This window comes from Oncorhynchus gorbuscha, linkage group LG21, assembly GCF_021184085.1.
Source record: "Oncorhynchus gorbuscha isolate QuinsamMale2020 ecotype Even-year linkage group LG21, OgorEven_v1.0, whole genome shotgun sequence".
Classification (NCBI taxonomy): Eukaryota; Metazoa; Chordata; class Actinopteri; order Salmoniformes; family Salmonidae; genus Oncorhynchus; species Oncorhynchus gorbuscha.
In genome coordinates this window covers 22,333,685-22,348,176 of record NC_060193.1, presented here as the reverse complement: position 1 = coordinate 22,348,176, position 14,492 = coordinate 22,333,685, and the positions used below count along the sequence as shown (strand labels likewise).

Genomic DNA, 14,492 nt, shown 5'->3' with positions numbered 1-14,492 from the left:
CAACTTTTGTACCTGTTTCCTCCAGCATCTTCACAAGGTCCTTTGATGTTGTTCTGGGACTGATTTCCACTTTTCGAACCAAAGTTTGTTATTCGCTAGGAGACCGAACGCGTCTCCATCCTGAGCGATATGACGGCTGTGTGGTCCCATGGTGTTTATCATGGCGTACTATTGTTTGTACAGATGAACGTGGCCCCTTCAGGTGTTTGGAAATTGCTAGAAGCTGTTTAGAAGCCTTTTCTGACCTAGACTTGAAACTCCACTACCGGTATAGAGGTCCATGGCAGGAAGCTTGGCTCCAGTGATGGACAGGAGTGTGCAAAGCTGTCATCAAGGCAAAGGGTGGCTACTTTGATGAATCTCAAATGTTTAACACTTTTTTAGGTTATTTCATGATGTGTTATTTCATAGTTGTGATGTCTTCAATATTATTCTACAATGTAGAAAATAGTAAAAACAATGAAAAACCTTGGAATGTGTATGTGTGTCCAAACTTTTGACTGACACACCTGTCTGTATAAGGTCTCACAGTTGAAAGTGCATGTCAGAGCAAAAACCAAGCCATGAGGTCGAAGGAATTGTACGTAGAGCTCCGAGACAGGATTGTGTCGAGGCACAGATCTGGGGAAATATTTCTGCAGCATTGAAGATCCCGAAGAACACAGTGTCCTCCGTCAGTCTTAAATGGAAGAAGTTAGGAACCACCAAGACTCTTCCTAGAGCTGACTGCCCAGCCAAACTGAGCAATCGGGGGAGAAGGTTCTTGGTAAGGGAGGTGACGAGAACCCAATGTTTACTCTGACAGAGCTCTAGAGATCTTCTGTGGAGATGGGATAACTTTCTAGAAGGACAACCATCTCTGCAGCACGCCATTCCTCAGTAAAAGGCACATGACAGGCCGCTTGGAGTTTGCCAAAAGGCACCTAAAGACTCAAACCACAAGATTCTCTGGTCTGATTAAACAAAGATCAACTCTTTGGCCTGAATTCCAAGTGTCACGTCTGGAGGAAACCGAGAGATCGTTAATGAAAACCTGCTCCAGAGTGCTCAAGACATCAGACTGGAGTGAAGGTTCACCTTCCAACAGGAGAGCAACTCGAAGCACACAGCTAAGACTATGCAGGAGTGGCTTCGGGACAAGTCTCTGAATCTCATTGAGTAGTCCAGATAGAGACTGGACTTGATCCCGATCTATTATCTCTGGAGAGTCCTGAAAATAGCTGTGCAGCAATGCTCCCAATCCAACCTGAGAAAGCTTGAGAAGATCTGCAGAGAAGAATGAGAGAAACTCCCCACAGGTGTATCAAGCTTGAAGCGTCATACCCAATAAGACTCCAGGTTTTAATCGCCCTCAAAGGTGCTTCAACAAAGTACTGAGTAAAGGGTCTGAATACTTTTGTAAATGTGATATTTTTTTACAAATTAGCAAATTGTTTTTGCTTTGTATTTATCAGGTATTGTGTGTAGACTGATGAGGGGGGTGGGGGGAATGATTTAATCCATTTTAGAATCAGGATGGAACCTAATAAAATGTGGAAAATGTCAAGGGGTCTGAATTCTTTCCGAAGGCACTGTATATTACTTAGCACCGTAATCACACAGGTCATCAAGGGTTACTTTTTCTCTTGAGTAAGCAAGGCAGTTTAAATATCATGCCACTGTATCGTACAGTGGCTAGTCTCTTGTAGTCACGCAACTACATTTCAGAATGTAAATTGGTTAGCTATTTACATGAAAGTGAAGGCATCTCAAGTTTTCATCTTTGGGCCTGTTATCAAGGAAACAGATTGGGGACGACATTTTGCTTTGAAAGGGAGGATTGCAAGCTGCGTGATACCACACTTTGGAGTAGATACTTTGAATCTGTGTCTTGGACTGATTGTATAGGTTAGTCTATTTTCTTTAATGTAGTCTTTGTTATCAGGAGCATGTATATGCCTCTGCCCTAGTAGTCAACCACTGGCTATACCCCACAGGTTTTATTCTCAGTAGGAGTAAAAAATATATGCAAAAAAATATATCCCGACTTCACGGAGTAGCTGTGTGTAGAAATTAAACAAAATACCTTGCTCTTGTTAAAGATTTTAGAATTTATTTTTTATTACTACAATGTTTTGGGTCAATAGCATATTTCTTTGTGGAAGTAAAGTTTTTCCACAGTTTGACAGGCTTCACGGAGCAAAAAATACACTGCTCTTGTTCAAGCTTTTGAAATACATTTTTCCCCTCCATTTCTTTTAGGACAAAAGCATGTCTCTTTATGGGAAGTAAAGTCTTTGCACTGTTTTCTGACTAGCTTCACGGAGCAGCTGTGTTTTGTAGAAATAGCAATGTATTTACAGTATGTCGACCTTGTTTTAGCTATAGACCAAGTCAAAATGATCTAGAGAGAAATGCACCCATTAAATAATGAATAGACCTATCTCATTGAACTTCATAGAGGTCCTCAGTACAGAGTAGGGGTTTGAATAGAGACAGCATATGAATAAGGTCTGCCTGGCATGTTATTCCTGATTTATCTTCAACCAATACTGCTCTCAATAATTCTCCCAGATTTTCCCACTCTATAGCATTTAATATCCTAGGAGACTTGTTAACCCCCCCCCCCCACCTTTCAAACATGGACCCTCTCATATCAAAGAGGTTATTTTCTGATCAGCCAGGCTCCTGGAGCTGCTCCACCCGCTACAGATGGTACAAGTGCTACAGATATGTTGGCCCTGTCGATATCCTGGACAATGGCTGGATTTGGCTTTCATGTTCTGGGTGTTGCCCCCTGCCAGTCCATCAGCAGCCGTCACTCCTGGATCATGCCCTTGTGTACAGTTATCCACCTGGACAATATGGCGTGTGCGTGGGTCTGTGCAAATGCGTTTCAGAGTGTGATCATAATTGTTGGTTTGTTGAATGGACTTGCATGTGTATTTCTGGTAGAGGTATGGTTTGTTTCTACAGACTATCTACAGACATTCATAATAATGTGTAGATCACTCCTTGGAGACTCTTGGAGACTTCAGTGGCTTTTCTTTTCGAGCTTTCTTACCTTTTATTATGAATACGATACCCATCTACTCCCATAGTGTGCAACTGTGCTGCAGAGAAACATATCACAACATGATCCAATAGGAAAAAGGCTGCTCTCTCCCCACACATATCAGGTTCACCACTGCTGTGGCAGAGAACATCTTCCAAAGGTCAGACAAATAACATTGTACCGCTGTTCAGCAGTCAAGAAAAGCACTGCAACCATTGGCAAGCTTTTGTAAGTTGTCTTCAACTTTTGTGTTCTGTCTTTGTTTCCCATCCCGGGAGAAAGACAGAACAGGTACTGAAAGGTGAGGCGTAACCCAAAGCCTACTGCAGTCTCAATTTATGTCCTGCAGAGTGTCCATCAACTGTCCACACTCCTCTTGTGGTTGAGTGCGGTTAACAAGCACCTGTGTGAAAGGCTCCTCACTCCATCAACACAGAAAGAGAAGGAAACGGACAGCCTTGCTTTGACTCTCAAGGTCAGGCCCCTCAGGCTTTCCATCCTAGCTCTCCTTATCCTGATTGGCGGCTATGGCTTCTGACATTTTGACACTCCTCACTCTTCACTCCTGCGTGTTGGTTAATTCCAGGCTTCTCTCTCACATTGCATATACTGCAGGTGGACCTGCCTGGAGGAAGGAGTTGTTCCCTACTGGTTATTAGACATGAGTTTTGCTAGGTGTGGGCACTGACAGTTGGACCTTTGAGGGTGAGGGGGAATGCGCTCTTGGAACATACAGAGAATATCATTTATAATCTGTATGTTTCCAGAATGAAGTTTGTCCTAAACTCGATTGAAGCAGAAGGTATAACTCAGGCCTTAGACTGCATTGTTTTACCACTGTAGTGTCATTAGTGTAATGGTGGCCCCCTGGCAGATGTGAGGATGAATTCTAACCATCGATTCCAATCTATTAAATAAGATAAACAATATCAGATGTTACATGACCAATTCTGACGCAAAATTCCATCTTGCATGACTCATTTAGTATACCTTTCTGTGATTGAAGTAGAGTGAACCAAACGTATAGGCGCTGTCTTGATCTCTGGTTAATTTGGTGTCCTACAGGTATAGCGGCAGGTGGGACTTACCTAGTTAGCCGGTTGGTTTCGAGGACTCTGTTGAGAATCTATTGTGCACTCTCCTATTCCATAAAGGACGAGAGAACAAGTGTCAATCATCCTGTGCCAGTATCCTGAGAAAAGTTCATAATGGTAGTGCTAATGACTAGAACGAACCAACTGGATGACGAGAGCGTTCATACTTGATGCTTGACTTCTTGATTGCTGCTTGCTCATTAATAGGAAAGTAAATCCTGAGGCATCTTAGCTATATTTTGATGCTGCATCAGTTTCATCCAGCACTGCTCTCCCCACCCACCTCCCATCTCCATTAAAGAGGTATGGGGAGGTCATTTACAAGGTCAAAGTGCAGACCCTTTTTTTTCAATTTTCAACTAAAATGACATACCCAAATCTGCCTGTAGCTCAAGACCTGAAGCAAGGATATGCATATTCTTGATACCATTTGAAAGGAAACACTTTGAAGTTTGTGGAAATGTGAAGTTAATGTTGGAGAATATAACACATTAGATCTGGTAAAAGATGATACAAACAAAAAAACATGCATTTTCATTTATTTATTTTGTTCATCATTGTTTAAATGCAAGAGAAAGGCCACAATATAATATTGCAGTTGAGGCGCAATTAACATTTTGGCCATTTAGATGGTAGCACTGTGTGTACAATGTTTCAGATTGATCCAGTGAAGCGTTGCAATACTGGACAATATTTTGTATCAAGTCTGCCCAAATATGCCAAATTGGTCAATTGATACATTTTCAAGTATATAACTACAGAAAACATACAACAATGATATGGTAATACAACATTTTAGTTGACAGTCTCCCAGGAATGTCATACATGATGGATCATTAACTTGTACACTAACTTTCACACATCTAGATGGCCGGACGGGGTGGGTGTGGAGCCAGAGACAGCAGGGGTTGAAAGGTAGGTATAAAAACAAAACTATGCTACATTTTTATCTCTGGGACCCTCAGGATGACAAATCAGAGCAAGGTTACTGAATGTAAGTACATTATTTACCTTCAGAGGTGAATGTATCAAACCAGTTGCCGTGCTATTTTTTTGGGGGGGGGGATGTTGTGCACTATCCTCAAACAATAGCATGGTATTTTTCCTAATAAACTGCAACTGTCCAGTAGGACATATAAGGTGAGTCAAAAGGAACACGCATCAATAATTCACAAGGGGGAACATGGTGAACATAACAAATACAATAGTTTATTATGGATTCTCATGACAACTAAGTTGGCACGTGCTACGCTGTGTCTGAATTGACACTCTCTGCTCTCGCACACACATGTTGATGCCATCTCTCTGTGTGGTTTCAGCTTTGGTCTATTCATATTAGGTGCATGAGTTTGAGCATGTGTCCGTTAGGCCTATGGATTTTTGGTGGGAATCAGCATGAATTATATTGAGCAATAATTAACTTGTGGTCTTTTTAAATTGTTTTTGACAGTATGGAGCAAATACCACGGAGGAGCTTAGAAGTGAGAAATTCATGTTAATGCGCTGTGTAGAAATCAATCATTTAAGTGGATTTTTTTTTTTTAAGTACAGATATCCGTATCGCCAGTAGGCTACATCACTGATGTGGTGCTTACCTCCAAGCGTTTATTCAAGTTGGATAATCTTTGGATGCCGACAGCAGTTGGAAGACATAGCTTGGACTGTAGCCAACAAAAGCCTATTCCTGCTCTTGTCTAGCAATCCATCAAACACATTTAGTGTGTCATCATAGTGGTCTCTGACTTGTGGTCAGACTCACTCAGGTGGAACAAACTTTAGCTTGCACCTTTTATCAATGCTGATTTGAATGTCATTGAGATAACAGAAAGGTGTCAAAAACCGTTAGCAAACATTATTTCTGAATTTAAAAGTAATCCTAGAAGAAGTAATCATCTAGCTTTTCCAAATTATCTGTAATCTGACCAATGTGAATTTGATGCATTAGAATTTTACCTATTACCCAGGTTGTGTCCCAAATGGCCCCCTTTCCCTGCTTTTTTCTCTACTTTTGACCCAATAGTTGTGCACTATAAAGAAAATAGGGTTTCATTTGGGACGCATATCCAGTTTAAGGCTGGGTTAACTGGCTTGGGATCGGCTGGGCCCCAGTGTCTGCTGGTTGCCTGTGAGCCCCAACACTTAATTAATTGAAGCAATTACTTTGGGCAGCGGAGGTCTCACCTGGGCGGTATAGGTGTGAATATTTTTTTGATTGAGACTGCACTCAAACACCACTAGGACGAGCCTCTGCAACCCCCTGAACTAGCATATGGAATAGAAACATTTTGAAGTGCGCTGAAGAGATCGTAGAGCTGATGAACTTACTAGACCGAGGTCACTTTCCCTCATTTAGAGTTTAGTAATGGAGTTGGTCTTCTGTCATGAATATCGCCCTTTATATGTTATCCATGAAATATTTAAAAAGTATTAAATGATGGATATCCAACATATGGCTGCTCTTGAAATTGTATTACATACTGTATGATAAGATGAACATTTGGGAATGTATTGAGATTGGTGTGAGGAGCGGAACTGAAGCACCCGATACATTATGAATACAAATATACATTTTAAAATCTACTTATAACATAGATACGATTACGTAGAATCAACATAAATGTTAATGCAGGGTCTGAAATAAGCACCAGACTACCTGCCAAACACGGGTTAAAAGGTGTCAGTGGCTGGTGGGCCATTAGGCCATGCTTATCGAATACTAAACATTCTCGTATGGCTGCAATGATGCGTTTCCTGTTTGTTTCCTGGCTGCTCCCATAGTAAACATCCTCCTCATATACATAATTATGTCCCCCTCAATGCACCGTTGGTATTATAGTTTATCACTGAAAGCAGTAAACCCTTATCCTGTTGTTACCAAATTATATAGTTCCCATAAAACTCGACAGAAAATGCACTTAACCGGCTCTCTGTGATGCATCCACAAGTTGGTCATCAACAGCATCATCAATATCAACAACTTGGCTGTTTCTAAATATGCTCTGCTCGTTCCCATCTGTTCCCTTATAAAATCATATTTGAATAATAAATATAAAGTCAAATTTTGGGTTTGAATATCTAATGCTTTGTTAAAGATCTGGTTACCACAGGATGTAATTCAATATGCAGCTAGTCTTGTAAGAGAATACTTTTGAAGTCCAGGGGCCGTTTGTATCGAGCGTCTCAGAGAAGGAATGCTGATACAGGATCAGTTCATAATGAATCAGATTACAGACAGGGGAGACCAGGACCATTCTATAGTGACACATCATTGAACTTTATTTTCACACCTAGCCAACAATCCTCAGAAGCGTAGTCGAATGATTTGTTTCTCTGTTTAGCTTAGACAATAAAAGATCTTCGGTAACGCTTGACCTAAAGCCTACAGGTATAATGTATTACGACGCGGTTACAAGACATTTTAAGACTTGAGTTATGAGAACGTATGATCTTCTCAAGGCCATGACATCCCTCCCCCTTGATTTTTTTTACCTCAGCCAATTAAGATAAGACTAGAGTCAACACGTGCTCCTGAGTCGAGCTAAAGGGAGTACGTTGTGTAAGGTATATCTGCACACTATGTACCTCATCACCTATTACCTGAGTACTGTTGCCATGGCAGTCCCTGTAGAGGTCATTTGCATACTTTATAGTGCTAGATAAAAGGGAATAGAGACAGGGAAGTAGAGAAGGGATAGAGAGAGAGAGAGAGAGCAGTCTCAGAGGGAAGAGGGTGAGTACGTTTGGAGTTTACACAGGGTCAATTTAATCTGGGGACTCCAAAATATGTGCTGAGAATAATTATAGTCCAAAGAGCTAGGAGGTACGTTGCTCATAAATAGATTTTTGGTAACACTTTACAATACAGAAATGAACAGGTAGCCTGTTTACATAGAAAGTACATGATAACTAACACTGTAATATACTATAACATGCTTGTCTTTGGGATTCATGAAAACAAGTAACTCTAAGCGTCATTTGGTACCAGTTACCAAATGTGTTTTTGTGTGTTTTCATGTACATTTTACATACTGTAGTAAGGTGTCATGCGATGCTGCGGGTTGTTGTTGTAGCCTAGTGGTTAGAGCATTGGGCCAGTAACCGAAAGGTTGCTGGATTGAATCCCCCAGCTGACAAGGTACACATCTGTCGTTCTGCCACTGAGCAAGGCAGTTAACCCAATGTTCCACGGGCGCCAAGGACGTGGATGTCAATTATGGCAGCCCCCTGCACCTCTCTGATTCAGAGGTTTTGGGTTAAAAGTGGAAGACACATATCAGTTGAATGCATTCAGTTGTACAACTGACTAGGTATCCCCCTTTCCCTTTGTTATAGTTGCTAGCTGCTTTCCTCATGGGGCTATGGCTGGGTCAGTATTTCGTCTGAGTCACTGTATTGTCATGTTTTCCATGGCTACATAATGTAATGATCATCATTAGTGGCTTCAATACCAGCGGCTTCGTGTGACTTTAAATGAGGTATCGGTCATTTCTTACCATTTTCTTCAGTAATTTCCTTGTCATGAGATCTATTGTTCACACTTTTGAATGGCATGCACAAATTATGGAGTGTGACTTTAACAGGTGGGGAGGTATCAGCGATCAGATTGGACTTCAGCCTTCTACGTAGTAGTGACATAACGCTGAACGAAATGATTTAACAAAACCCTGTTGTATTGCTGGTGCGGAGATAAAGGAAATAGGATCCCTTGATAAGGATGTAATTAAAATGACAGTCTCATGTCATGTGTTTAGCCGAGCACGTGACGAGACAGGAAGAGTTTGAGTGAGTATTCTGTTGGGGTAAAGGTCAGGACAATATATAAGCACCTACTTTTGGCGATACCACATGCTTTGCTATGATCTATTTGCTTAAGACAGCCGGTTGTCTACTTAATACTTAATGCTCACCGTCAGCAAAAGTGGTACTAAGTGAAGAACACAAACATTTAGATGCCAAAGTCGGCTTGATTGACATGTATTAGCTTAAGGTCTTCTCTAATTTAGGTAAACATGCAAGAAGTTGCTTCTAATGTGGATAATTAGCAGCAAACGACTGCGTAATATGCACCAGATTAATATGACTCTACTGTCGTTGATTGATGCTAATAACATGCCGCTTTGAACATCTAAATAGCCTTAGTTCATGAAGAGTTGCTCTCTTTGCAGTGACCCATTTTCAACATTTCACAAACAGTTTTGTTGTCATGTTTTCAAAACTTAAAAGGGGCAGTCTGGGTGCTAGGGTGTGTAAGTAAGGTTTTTTTTTTTTTTAAAGGAGGAAAAGTGTAATGTCATTTTTTATGATTTTATTGCCCTTGCGACCAAATGAAAAATTTTTTCACAAATAAAGTGGCAATCTGGAACAACGAAGCAGCCATGTAACCATACTCCAAATCATACAGATCTGGATGGACATGGATGCAACAACTGCTCGTCCATGACATTCAAACGTTAGTTTTATCCATGTTTTCAAGCTATACAGAGTTTGTTGACAATATATATGTTTTTTTTTTACAAAGAATTAAGTAAAATAAGCTTATATTTAGGTTGTGATGGGGTACATGTTATATTGTTCAAGAATCAATGACTTCTATATCATTCAATTCAAAGTCCAGATATGGATGTGCCACTTCCAGATTGCGTCTTTAACACACACATAACACGGAACCCAAACTGGCTGCGTGCTTGCACCATCGTGCGCTATCGTGCATACATTTATTTTGTCCCCATATACCAAACGCGATCACGACGCGCAGGTTAAAATATCAAAACAAACTCTGAACCAATTACATTAATTTGGAGACAGGTCTAAAAGCATTAAACATGTATGGCAATTTAGCTAGTTAGCTTGCACTTGCTAGCTAATTTATACTATTTAGTTAGCTTGCTGTTGCTAGCTAATTTGTCTTGGGATATAAACATTGAGTTGTTATTTTACCTGAAATGCACAAGGTCCTTTACTCCGGCAATTAATCCACACATAAAATGGACAACCAAATCGTTTCTAGTCATCTCTCCTCCTTCCGGGCTTTTTCATCTTTGAACTGATATGGTGATTGGCATCTACAATTTCATAGTATTACCACGACAACCGGCAAAACATTTCATCTTTCAATCACCCACGTGGGTATAACCAATGGCACGTGGGTACCTGCTTCTAAAAACCAATGAGGAGATGAGAGAGGCAGGACTTGCAGCGTGATCTGCGTCAGAAATAGTAATGACTTCTATTTTTGCCCTAGGCAACGCAGACGCTCGTTGGAGAGCGCGAGCAGTGTGGGTGCAATAATTGAATAACATGGAGTTCTACATTTATTTTGCGATGCTGGCGCACGCGACGTGTCCGGTCTGGTCAGCATGTAACACAATGGCTTTAATGCAGTTGGTTCAATTTTTCTGAATTCAATAACATGTTGAGTTAAAGCCATTGTACAGAATCAGTGGAGGAAGTATGAAACTAGTTGCAATGACGTCCTCATGACACTATTTACGACTTCAATATTACTTAATCAAGGTCATACTGGTTGTATAAAACAGTTGTGTTAACGTTAACTCATTCAAAACCAAAAAGTGACACACTAAATCTGTCCCCACTTGGTCAGAGAAGGAAGGCCAAGGTAGGCCAGGTAGTGTATTGCTGATGTGTACACAAAGTTGATTGAACTAAAGGGATAGTTTGCCCAAATTACAAAATGGCATATTGATTTCCCTACCCTGAAATCAGTCTATGTACAAGGTTAGACATCAATCCATATTTCATTTTGTTTACCTGGCCACTGTCTCCAAATGGAAGGAAACCAATGTAATTTTGCAATGTGTGTGAACTATCCTTTTAATATTAATGAGTGTCGAGATTCATTTTCTCCTATAAAATTCGCATTAGCTGAATACGTGAAAATGCAACACTACATGCTTCAGAATACTTACTGTAAAACACTACAATTTACAGGGTCATGCCTCTTCAGGAGCGAGCGAATAACATTCCATTGAGCCAAATTGCATGTAATTGTTTCTACATAGAGAAATCAAACAGGCTGCACAGCATAACTGCTCCGGTGCAGAGGCAAACCTTTCAAGACGATCATTTGAGGCCCCATCTTGAGCGTGCATTTTATAAATAGGAAATGACCTACTGCATTTTTTATAACATGGGTTTCTGGTTATGTCAGAGCTTCTTTTTTTTAACCCAATGATGTTGTCTGTGTAGAGCGAAATGAAATATTCAAGTAAAGCAGAGACAAATACATTACCTAGTGCACACTGAGTTTCTGAAGGCTGTGGATGTCAGGAGCCTGAGCTAAATGTATTTATACAAAGTAAACACATTGTACTTTGTGAGGGCCACACAATATGCAGCCTTTGTTATACGGCCTTTAATAATGCGAATGTAGATATTGAACGGCATTTAGGTTGCTGTTAATAAGAATGTTCTCTGTCAACTCACCAGTTGTGGAAAAAGAACCCCATTGTCATACTTGAGTAAATGAAAAGATAACTTAATAGACAATGACTCAAGTAAAAGTGAAAGTCACCCAGTAAAAGTCAAAGTTTTGGTTTTAAATATACTTAAGTACCAAAAGTAAAAGTGTAAATCATTTCAAATCCTTATATTAACTCAACCAGATGCCACCATTTTCTTGATTTTTTATATGTATATTTATTTACGGATAGCCAAGAGCCTACTCCAACACTCAAGCATCATTAACAAACAAAGGATGTGTGTTTAGTGAGTTCGCCAGATCAGAGGCAATAATTAATGTTGCAAAATGTGGTAAATGTTTCAACCTGGTCCTGAATAACCCTTTCCAGCTGTTCAGGAATAGCTTGGCCGAAAGAGGGACAACAATAACTTGAAGGGTCCATTCCATGGCCATGTTTTAAGAGATATTCTGGAGGGAAGTAGCATCAAGGAGTGAACAGAAGGCCCTTGGCCCTCCTTCAATGCACTGTTGGTGGTATACTCTACTCTGGCTTTGTAAAGCTTTAGTTACCAAACTGTCTGTGACAATGCAGGTTTAAGTCCACTTTTAGGTTTTTGCTATACAGTGCTCAGGCTTTTTTGGTTAGTGGTCTGGTGATTCTGGAATGTGGTGTATTATTGTGCAGAGTTCACCTCCTGCAATGGCACATAAAATATGTTAAATGTGGTGGTTGTCTACAGTAACCCAGGCAACACTTATTTTTTGTTACTATACACTACAGGTCAAAACTTTTAGAACACTTACTCATTCAAGGATTTTTCTTTATTTTTACTATTTTCTACATTATGGAATAATAGTGAAGACATCAAAACTATGAAATAACACATATGGAATCATGTAGTAACCAGAAAAGTGTGAAAACAAATCAAAATATATTTTATATTTGAGATTCTTCAAAGTAGCCACCCTTTGCCTTGATGACAGCTTTCCACACACTTGGCATTCTCTCAACCAGCTTCACCAGGAATGATTTTTCAACAGTCCTGAAGGAGTTCCCACATATGCTTAGCACTTGTTGGCTGCTTTTCCTTCACTCTGCGGCCCGACTCATCCCAAACCATCTCAATTTGGTTGAGGTCAGGGGGATTGTGGAGGCCAGGTCATCTGATGCAGCAGTCGATCACTCTCCTCCTTGGTCAAATAGCCCTTACACAGACTGGAGGTGTGATGGGTAATTGTCCTGTTGAAAACCAAATGATAGTCCCACTTTGTACAAACCAGATGGGATGGTGTATCACTGCAGAATGTTGTGGTAACCATGCTGGCTAAATATGTCTCAAAAAGACACAGCGTTTGGAACCAAAAATCTCTCATTTAGACTCATTAGACCAAAGGACAAATTTCCTCCAGTCTAATGTCCATTGCTCCTGTTTCTTGGCCCAAGCAAGGCTCTTCTTATTGATGTCCTTTATTGGTGGTTTCTTTGCAGCAATTCGACCATGAAAGCCTGATTCACGCAGTCTCCTCTGAACAGTTGATGTTGAGATGTGTCTGTTACTTGAACTCTGTGAAGCATTTGTTTGGGCTGCAATTTCTGAGGCTGGTAACTCTTATGAACTTATCCTCTGCAGTAGAGGTAACTCTGGGTCTTCCATTCCTGTGGTGGTCCTCAAGGGAGACGGTTTCATCATAGCGCTTGATGGTTTTTGTGACAGTACTTGAAGAAACTTTAAAAGTTCTTGACATTTTCCGTATTGACTGACCTTCATGTCTTAAAGTAATGATGGGCTGTCATTTCTCTTTGCTTATTTCAGCTGTTCTTGTCATAATATGGACTTGGTATTTTACCAAATAGGGCTATCTTCTGTATACCCCCTTCCTTGTCACAACACTGATTGGCTCAAACGGATTTAGAAGGAAAGAAATTCCACAAATCAAGACACACCAATTAATTGAAATGCGTTCAAGGTGACTACCTCATGAAGCTGGTTGTGACAATGCCAAGAGTGTGCAAAGCCGTCATCAAGGTAAAGGGTGGCTATTTGAAAAATATAAAAATACATTTGGATGTATTTAACACTTTTATGGTTACTACATGATACTATATGTGTCCTTTCATACTTCTGATGTCTTCCCTATTGTTCTACAATGTAGAAAATAGTCCAAATAAAGAAAAAGACATTGAATGAAGTGTTCTAAAACTTTTGACCGGTCGTGTATGTGTTTTCGTCTGTGTAGTTAATGGCGTATGACTTTTTTCATTATGCAAACATAAAGAAATGCTGCAGTCATAGGCAGGCCTTGATGTTCACGCTGCATTCTCTGGACTCATTTCAAAAAAACATTTGGTTAGATGATTAATCAGAAGCACCTGCCAAATACTGCTGTGCTGATGTCATTTGTTTTATTGTTTTAATCTGATATACACTGAGTGTACAAAACATTAAGGACACCTCTTTCCATGAAATAGACTGACCAGGTGAATCTAGGTGAAAGCTACAGTATAATTCCTTATTGATGTCACTTGTTACATCCACTTCAATCAGTGTAGAAGAATGGGGGAGACAGGTTAAAGAAGGGCTCGTGGTAATGGTATCGAATAACGGAGCGGAATGAGTGGAATGGAATCATATACATGGTTTCCATGTGTTTGATGTCATTCCATTTGCTCTGTTCTGGCCATTTTCTATGAGCCGTCCTGCCCTCAGCGGCCTCCACTGATCTATACCCATGTAAATCTACAGGGTTATTACCTTGAGTGTGGACAGTGTGTACATGTAAGCCTTCATCTTCCTGACGGATCGTTTTGAGTAGGATGTCCCGCTTCCATCACAATAATGGTCACCTGTAAAGCAGTACTTCTGCCACTGACGAGATATGTAGGTTAATAAAGCTGACCTGAAATGACCTTTTACTAAGGTTAATTCATCTTTGAATGCGTGCT

General features: G+C 40.3%; 1 pseudogene; it reads left to right on the top strand.

Annotated features, from left to right (window-relative positions):
- The first annotated feature begins 7,761 nt into the window (after positions 1 to 7,761).
- Positions 7,762 to 14,492, top strand: part of LOC124007956 — a 234,027-nt pseudogene continuing 227,296 nt past the window's right edge.